Below are 8,539 nucleotides of genomic sequence, written 5' to 3'. Positions count from 1 at the left end.
CTGCGACAACGGAGATGGCTTGAATTATTGAAGGATTATGAGCTAGTGATTGATTATCATCCGGGAAAAGCAAATGTAGTTGCTGGCGCCTTGAGCAGGAAATCTCTTTTTACCTTGAGAGCCATGAATACAGAATTAGCATTGTCTGATGATGGGTCAATCTTAGCAGAGATGAGGGCTAAACCGTTATTTCTCCAGCTGATTTGTGATGCTCAAAAGAACAATAGTGAGTTGCGAACCAAGAGAACTCAGTGCGAATCAAGTTTCGACTTAGATTTTCGAGTTGGACCAGATGACTGTTTGATGTTTCGAGATAGGATATGTGTACCGAAAAATGATGAATTGATTCAGAAAATATTACATGAGGCGCATAATGGCTGTTTGTCAGTTCACCCTGGTAGCACAAAAATGTATAATGATTTAAAGAAGTTATATTGGTGGCCAGGTATGAAAAGGGACATTTCTGAATTTGTAACTAAGTGTTTGATCTGTCAACAAGTAAAAGCTGAGCATCAAGTGCCTTCAGGATTACTCCAACCGGTAATGGTGCTTGAGTGGAAATGGGATAGGATTACCATGGATTTTGTAACCGGTTTGCCACTGACTCCTAGAAAGAAGGATGTTGTCTGGGTAGTAGTTGATAGGTTAACAAAGTTGGCTCACTTTATACCGGTACGTACCGATTACTCACTTGATAAATTACCTGAATTATATATTGCTGAAATTGTGAGGTTGCACAGGGTACCTATGTCTATAATATCAGATAGAGATATGAGGTTTACCTCGGGATTCTGGAAAAAGTTACAAGAAGCTTTGGGCATAAAATTGAACTTTAGTACCGCGTTTCATCCACAAACAGATGGTCAGTTGGAAAGAGTAATCCAAGTACTCGAAGATATGCTTAAATGCTGTGTTTTAGAATTTGAAGGCAGTTGGGAGAAATATCTACCTTTGGTTGAATTTGCCTACAATAACAATTTTCAGTCGAGTATACAGATGGCACCATACGAAGCCTTGTATGGTCGCAAGTGTCGGACTCCTTTATATTGGACCGACCTTAGTGAGAAACAGATTCATGGAGTTGATCTCGTTAAAGAAACCGAAGAGAAAGTAAAAGTAATTCAGGATTGCTTGATAGCTGCTTCAGATCGACAAAAGTCATATGCAGATTTAAAAAGAAAAGAGATTTAATTTCAGGTGGGTGATAAAGTGTTCTTGAAGGTGTCACCATGGAAAGAGATTCTGAGATTTGGCTGAAAAGGCAAGTTGAGTCCGCGTTTTATTGGGCCGTACGAGATTATTGAGAGGATTGGACCAGTGGCATATCGGTTGGCATTACCGGCAGAATTAGAAAGAATTCATAACGTGTTTCATGTATCAATGTTGCAACGTTATCGTTCTGATCCTTCACATGTGATTTCTCCAACAGAAATTGAGATTCGTTCAGACTTGACCTATGATGAGGAACCGATTAAGATTTTGGCTCGAGAAGTAAAACAGTTGAGAAAGAAAAGTATAGCTTTAGTGAAAGTGTTATGGCAAAAACATGGAGTAGAAGAAGCTACGTGGGAACCGGAGGAAGCCATGAGAAAACAGTACCCAAACCTTTTTACCGGTAAGATTTTCAGGGACGAAAATCCCTAAAGGGGGGAGAGTTGTAACAACCCGATTTAGGGCCAAAACGAAACAGTGATTTTGAAACCACGAATCTAAGAATTTATTATTTTGATTAAGTTTTAGTGTTTATATTATGATTGCATAATCGTGTCAGAATTTCGTTGCAAAATTTTATCGATTGGGTGTTTAATTTGACGTTTAGGACTAAATTGAAATAGGTGAAAAATGTGTGTGTTCTAGTTCATAAAGTACTTGATTGAAATGGGGGTTTTAATTAGAGGTCCTTAAATTGCAATTAGACCATTATACTTTATATGGACAAAAATTTGGACATGGATGGAATTTTTAGAAAGTTTAGTACTAAGGGCATTTTGGTCATTTCCATAATAAATGAAATAAAATGGGAAAATTAACACAAAAATGTGTTCATCCTCTTTTAACTTGGCCGAAACTTGCATATTCTCCATAGCTAGGGTTTGTTTCAAGCTTTCAAGCTCAATAATCAAGAAAGGCGTGGAATCGACCTCGAACGAGGAAAGGAAAAGGTTTTGGACTAAATTGCAAAATTTCCATATTTTTCACCGAGGTAAGTTTGTATGTAAATAATACAATAACTTCATTTACATTTTTTTATTTCAGCCTATTTTATATATTTTAGTTGATTTTGAATCATAAACTGACTATTGGAAGAATGAAAATAAGTAATAGTGAGAGAAATTCCGGTTGAACTTTCGGAAAGATTGAATAATATAGATGAAATGTAGCTAGGTCACATGTATGGTGCTAAGTGCACATCATGTGTACAAGAGAGCTAGGAGACACTATGTAGTAGCTAGGTCACATGTGTGATACGGGATGTATCCCATGTAGACAAGAGAGCTACGGGAGAGGATAAATGTAGCTAGGTCGTATGTGTGATTCCAAGTGAAGGACACCATGTAGACAAGAGAGCTACGAGATAAATTGGCTAGGTCAAATGGGTGGTACTAAGTGCTCACCATGTGTACAAGAGAGCCGAATTATATGAAATATGATGATGGAGCAGTGTGCTGAAACCACTAAGTATCGAGGATTGATCCGAATTATTCAACGGGATGATTTTATAGTGACATTGTAATCAAGAACCTACACTTGTGATGTATGAAATGTGGTGAAAGTGAATTGTGATATGTAGGCTAAATGAGGTAAATACAAAGAAAGTGTGAAAGAGCGAATTAGCAATAATACTGTTTTGGACGGTTGCAATGACGTGAATTTGAAAAATCACCAAAAATAGTATGAATTTAATTAGAGGCTGAATGAGATATGCATTTAAATCTTAAAGAGTCTATTTTCATGTAAAAGAAACAAATCAAGTAAAGGAACTCTATAATTTGAGATATTTATAATTGTGTGTGACTTGCTCAGAATGACTATGTGATCCCCTGTTCTTACTTTGAAAAATCATTACAAATTGTAAAAAACTAATTAAGAAATAAATTTTATATGTATAGATTCCTTATTGAGTCTAGTTTTAAATGAAATAGATTTCATGGCTATTTGAATTGTGTACTAGGAGAAATTTATTTCGTAGTGAACAGAGGTCAGATCAGCTGAGCACACTACGTTTAGCTCCACATGCGATGCCTCGCCAACTTCCACTTATTTGCTAAAAGCTCCTTTAAAAATTTCATTGCGTTTGGCATCTGTGATAGAGCTTCAATAAATGAAAAGTTAATGTGTAATTTTTTTAAGAGTTTAAGGAATTTACCAAATTGTTCATCTGAGCGGTATTTCCTTATCGCGTTGGGGTATGGCACACGAGGTTTATATTTGACATTCACTGATTTGTTTTTATTTTGACCTACCTCACCTTGACTTTGCTTACCATAATTTCTTGCCTCGGTTCTGGTTCAGACTCAACGACTCCTTCGTCATCTTGAATATTAATTGCATCGAGCTATTCCCTTGGGTTGGGTTCCGTATTATTTGGCAAGCTACCTTGTGGTCGTTCAGAGATTAGTTTAGAAAGTTGGCCTATCTGAGTTTCGAGCCCTTAGATTGACACTTGTTGATTTTTAAGTACTGTATCGGTGTTCTAAAAACGTGTTTCTGACACTGAATAAACTTTGAGAGCATCTCTTCAAGGTTCGGCTTTTTTTCCTATTGGTAGGGTGGTTGTTGGTAGCATAGAGGTGGTTTCTGATTTCCTTGGCCTCCGCATGAGAAATTTGGGTGGTTCCTCCAACCTGCATTGTAAATGTTACTATATGGATTGTTTTGAGATCGAGAATTATTACCCATGTAATTTAACTGCTCATTATCCATGTTGTGGCCATAAGGTTGGTATTCCGAACTGCTTGTTCCACCTCCACTTGCTTCGCACTACATTACTGGGTGAACCTGTGAAGAACTAAGAAAACCATCAATTTTCTTATTCAAGAGTTCTACCTGATTAGAGAGCATTGTGACCGAATCGACGTTATAAACATCAGCTGTTTTTGTTGGCTTTGTCCTCATGACTTGCCACTGATAGTTATTCAGTGACATCTCTTCTATAAATTCAAAAGCATCTTCAGGTGTTTTATTATTGATGGTTCCGCCAGCAGCTGCGTCAACCATTTGTCGAGTCGAAGGATTCAGGCCATTATGGAATGTTTGAACCTGAAGCCAAAGCGGTAACCCATGGTGAGGGCACCTTCTCAGTAAGTCCTTATATCTCTCCCATGCATCGTAAAGAGTTTCTAAGTCCATCTGTACAAACGAAGAGATATCATTATGTAATTTGGTCATTTTAGCCGGCGGGAAATATTTTAATAGAAATTTTTCGATCATTTGTTCCTAAGTAGTCATTGACCCTCGTGGTAATGACTTCAACCACTGTTTAGCTTTGTTTCTCAATGAAAAAAGGAATAACCGAAGACGAATGGCATCATTATTAACACCATTAAATTTAAATGTATCGCATAGTTCCAAGAAGTTTGCTAAGTGAGCGTTGGGATCCTCATCTTGCAAACCATCAAACTGAACAAATTGCTGTATCATTTGAATAGTGTTAGGTTTTAGTTCAAAAGTATTTGCAGCTACAACAAGTCTAACTATGCTCGATTAGTTCCTGTTAAAGAAGGTTTAGCATAATCATACATAATGTGTGGAGCAAGATTTTGATTAAGGAGGTAGCTGATTGTCTTGGTTTTCAGCCATATCTTCGGTTGGGGGTTGAGTATCCTCCTCTTGCTCGTTCTCTGTGTATTTTAAGCTTTACCTTATTTCTCTTTGGTTTTTGCGAACTGTGCAATCGATTTCTTCGTCAAAAAGTAGTGGTCCTGACAGGTTTCTTCTAGTCATAAACTATAAAAACTTGCCAAGACAAAGAAAAACTAAATTAATAAATAATAAAAAAATTAAATTAAATTAAATTGCAAGAAAAATAAATGGCTGAAGTAATAAAAATTGAGCTTTCCTAATATCTTAGTTCCCCGGCAACGGCGTCAAAAACTTGATCGCGTTATTTCGTGATAGGTTTTAAATATTTATAATTAATCATTCTTGAAACTAACTACTATCGCGATGCAGGCAAGTGTACCTATCGAATAGTAGTATAGTTTTAGCAAGACCGGATTGTCGAACCCAAGGGAACTAAAAGTACTAGTAATGACTGTCTTTTTATTATCTAACCTAATAATAAGGGGGTTTCGTTTTAACTAACTAATTAACTAATCTAAGAATTCACAGAGAATAGAATTGGGGGATTACTTTTGGAAAACAATTGAATTAAGACAATACCTAAGGAAAAATCCACCTAGACTGTACTTGTTATTCTGGCTCCGAATCGGACGATTTATTCATTTAACCTGTTCCATGGAGATCCCTAAGTTATGTTATTATCCCTATTCAAGACTAATAATGTCTAATCCCTGATTGAATAATTGAGACTTTTCTCTAATTAACACCCTAGGGTTGCATTAACTCAGTCTATGGATCCCCTTATTAGGTTTCACCCTAATCCGACAAAATCTTGTCACCCAATGTCTAGGAGCACAAACAACTCCGCTTAATTAAGACAAATTTACTCTTAGACAGGGTCTATTCCTCCTCTGAATAAGAGCTTATCTTGAATCAGTATCCTTTGAATAAGAGCTTATCCTCTGAATAAGACAAATTGGCGGGACCAAAAATTCTAGAAAAAAATTAGTAAAAAGTAATATCGAGTCTAGTTTCAGGAAAATTTTACAGAAATGAATTTTGAGTTTTGTAACTCGAGTTATGATTTATTTAGTAAGTATGACGCAGTAGAGACAGCTTGACCAAAGTAGAGTAAATGGTGAAATTAAAAGTAGATACACTAGAGTTATTGTGTAAACATATTAGATTCTTATTCATTATTTACATACTTGCTTACTAAGCTATAAGCTTACCCTCTTTTCTCTCTTTTGTCTTATAGTGTCGTCCAGCTTGCACAGGAGTCAAAGATCGCTGAAGATCTGCCTGCACTATCAATATTTTTGGGTATTTGAACTAAACATTTTGAATTATGGCATGTATAGTAGACTTAGTTATTTTGTTACGTGTCATAATTGTCTAGGTTTTAAAATATTAAGTATAGTATTTGACCGATTATTTTGTACGAAGCCTTTGAAATTGGCTAATATTATTAAAGGCATATGTTATAATGATTCATGATCTAGTTGTATACCATATTTTTTGTTTTGGTTTTGTTTAATGATATGTATTATGATTCGGTAATACCTCGTACCCTATTCCGGCGACGGATACGGGTAAGGGGTGTTACATGGAGCACACGCCCATGCCTCTTTAACAGGCATAACCACAGCTTGATGTAATCGCACACGGGCGTGTCCCTGCCGAGCCCAAGTTTAGTCCAATTGGGAAAAGGCCAATTTTGAGGGTTCTTAAGCATTCCAAAGCCTATAAATACACCCTAAAGGAGGAGTAAAGGGGGGACACAAAGAAGGAGGTAGGGAACTGCTCAAGGAAAGCCGATTGATCCATCTCAGAGGCCAGATTCATCATCAAGACTGAAGATCTCCCCGCAATTTGCCTTCAGGAGTTTTGGGTTTTTCTTTATGTTTTGTATTCATTATTCTTCTGGGATGCTTACTTTTTTAGTTATGAACTAAAACCCCTAAATACCTAAGGGGAATGAAACCTAAGACAGATCTTGTTATTATTATCTGAATTGTATGATAAATATTTGACTTGTTCTTAATTATATGTTCTTAATTCTTGTTTTGATATTCCAGGATATTGATTCAAGTTAAGCTCTTATTCAGAGGAGGAATAGACCCTGTCTAAGAGTACATTTGTCATAATTAAGCGGAGTTGATTGAGCGCCTAGGGATAGGGTCACAAGATTTTGACGGATTAGGGTGAAACCTAATAAGGGGATCCATAGATCAAGTTAATGCAACCCTAGGGAGTTAATTAGAAAGAGATTTCAATTATTCAACCTAGGGTTAGATGTTGTTAGTCTCGTGAGGGATAATAATATAACTTAGGGATTTCTACAAATCAAGTCAAATGAATAAATCGTCTGATTCAAAGTCAAATAACAAGTCTAGGTGGATTTTTCCTTAGGTATTCTCTTAATTCAATCGTTTTTCCAAAAGTAATTCCCCAATTCTAGTTTCTTTGAATTCTTAGTTTAGTTAATTACTTAGTTAAAACAAACCCCATTATTCTGAGGCCAGGTAATAAAAAGACAGTCATTACTAGTACTTTTAGTTCCTTTGGGTTCGACAATCTGGTCTCGCTAAAGCTATACTACTATTTGATAAGTACACTTGCCTTCATCGTGATAATAGTTAGTTTCAAGAACGATTCATTATAAATATTTAAAACCTGTCACGAATATTACGTATCAAGTTTTTGGCATCATTTCCAGGGAACTAAGATATTAGGAACACTCGATTTTTATTACTTTAGCCATTTACTTTTACTGTAATTTAAATTTATTTCTAATTTTTATTACTAATTCTTCTTTTTCCTTTTTTCTGACAGGTTCTTATAGTTTATGACTAGAAGAGACCCGTCAAGACCATTACTTTTTTATAGTGAGATTGATCATACAGTTCGCAGAAACCAAAGAGAAATAAGGCGAAGCTTAAGATACACAGAGAACGAGCAAGAGGACGATATTCAAACCCCAACCGAGGAGATGGCTGAAAACCAAGAAAATCTGCTACCTCCTGCGATTGTTGTTAATCAGAATCCTGCTCTGCGCACTATGTATGATTATGCTAAACCTAATTTAACAGGAACTGACTCAAGTATAGTGAAACCTGCTATTGCTGCAAATAATTTTGAACTGAAACCTAACAAAATTCAAATGATACAACAATTTGTTCAGTTTGATGGTTTGCAAGACGAGGATCCCAACGCTCACTTAGAAAATTTCCTAGAATTTTGTGATACCGTTAAAATTAATGGCATTTCTGATGACACCATCCATCTTCGGTTGTTTCCCTTTTCGTTAAGGAATAAGGCTAAACAGTGGTTGAACTCATTACCACGAGGGTCAATCACTACATGGGAACAAATGACTGAAAAAATTTTATTAAAATATTTCCCATTGACTAAAATAGCCAAATTACGTAATGATATCTCTTCTTTTGTGTAGATGGATTTAGAAACACTCTACGATGCATGAGAGAGATATAAGGACCTTTTGAGAAGGTTCCCTCACCATGGATTACCACTTTGGCTACAGGTTCAAACGTTCCATAATGGCCTAAATCCTTCGACTCGACAAATGATTGATGTAGCTGCTAGAGGAACAATCAATAATAAAACACCTCAGGCGGCTTACAAGTTTATTGAGGAGATGTCACTGAATAACTATCAGTGGCAAGTTATGAGAACAAAACCGACGAAAGAAACAGGTGTTTTCAACCTCGACGCGGTTACTATACTATCTAACCAA

General features: G+C 36.2%; 2 non-coding genes across 2 annotated transcripts; one reads left to right on the top strand and one right to left on the bottom strand.

Moving 5' to 3' along the window:
- Positions 1-4,276: 4,276 nt before the first annotated feature.
- LOC121231574 (small nucleolar RNA R71) lies at positions 4,277-4,382 on the top strand. Its single transcript, XR_005929632.1, has one exon. It is a non-coding gene; the product is annotated as a small nucleolar RNA R71 (small nucleolar RNA).
- Positions 4,383-8,204: 3,822 nt separating this feature from the next.
- Positions 8,205-8,310, bottom strand: LOC121231140 (small nucleolar RNA R71). The gene has a single exon (XR_005929208.1). It is a non-coding gene; the product is annotated as a small nucleolar RNA R71 (small nucleolar RNA).
- Between the last annotated feature and the right edge of the window lie 229 nt (positions 8,311-8,539).

This window comes from Gossypium hirsutum, chromosome A06 (genome assembly GCF_007990345.1).
Source record: "Gossypium hirsutum isolate 1008001.06 chromosome A06, Gossypium_hirsutum_v2.1, whole genome shotgun sequence".
Taxonomy (NCBI): domain Eukaryota; kingdom Viridiplantae; phylum Streptophyta; class Magnoliopsida; order Malvales; family Malvaceae; genus Gossypium; species Gossypium hirsutum.
The sequence above is the reverse complement of the archived record's forward strand: the minus strand, read 5'-3'. Positions and strand labels throughout refer to the sequence as shown.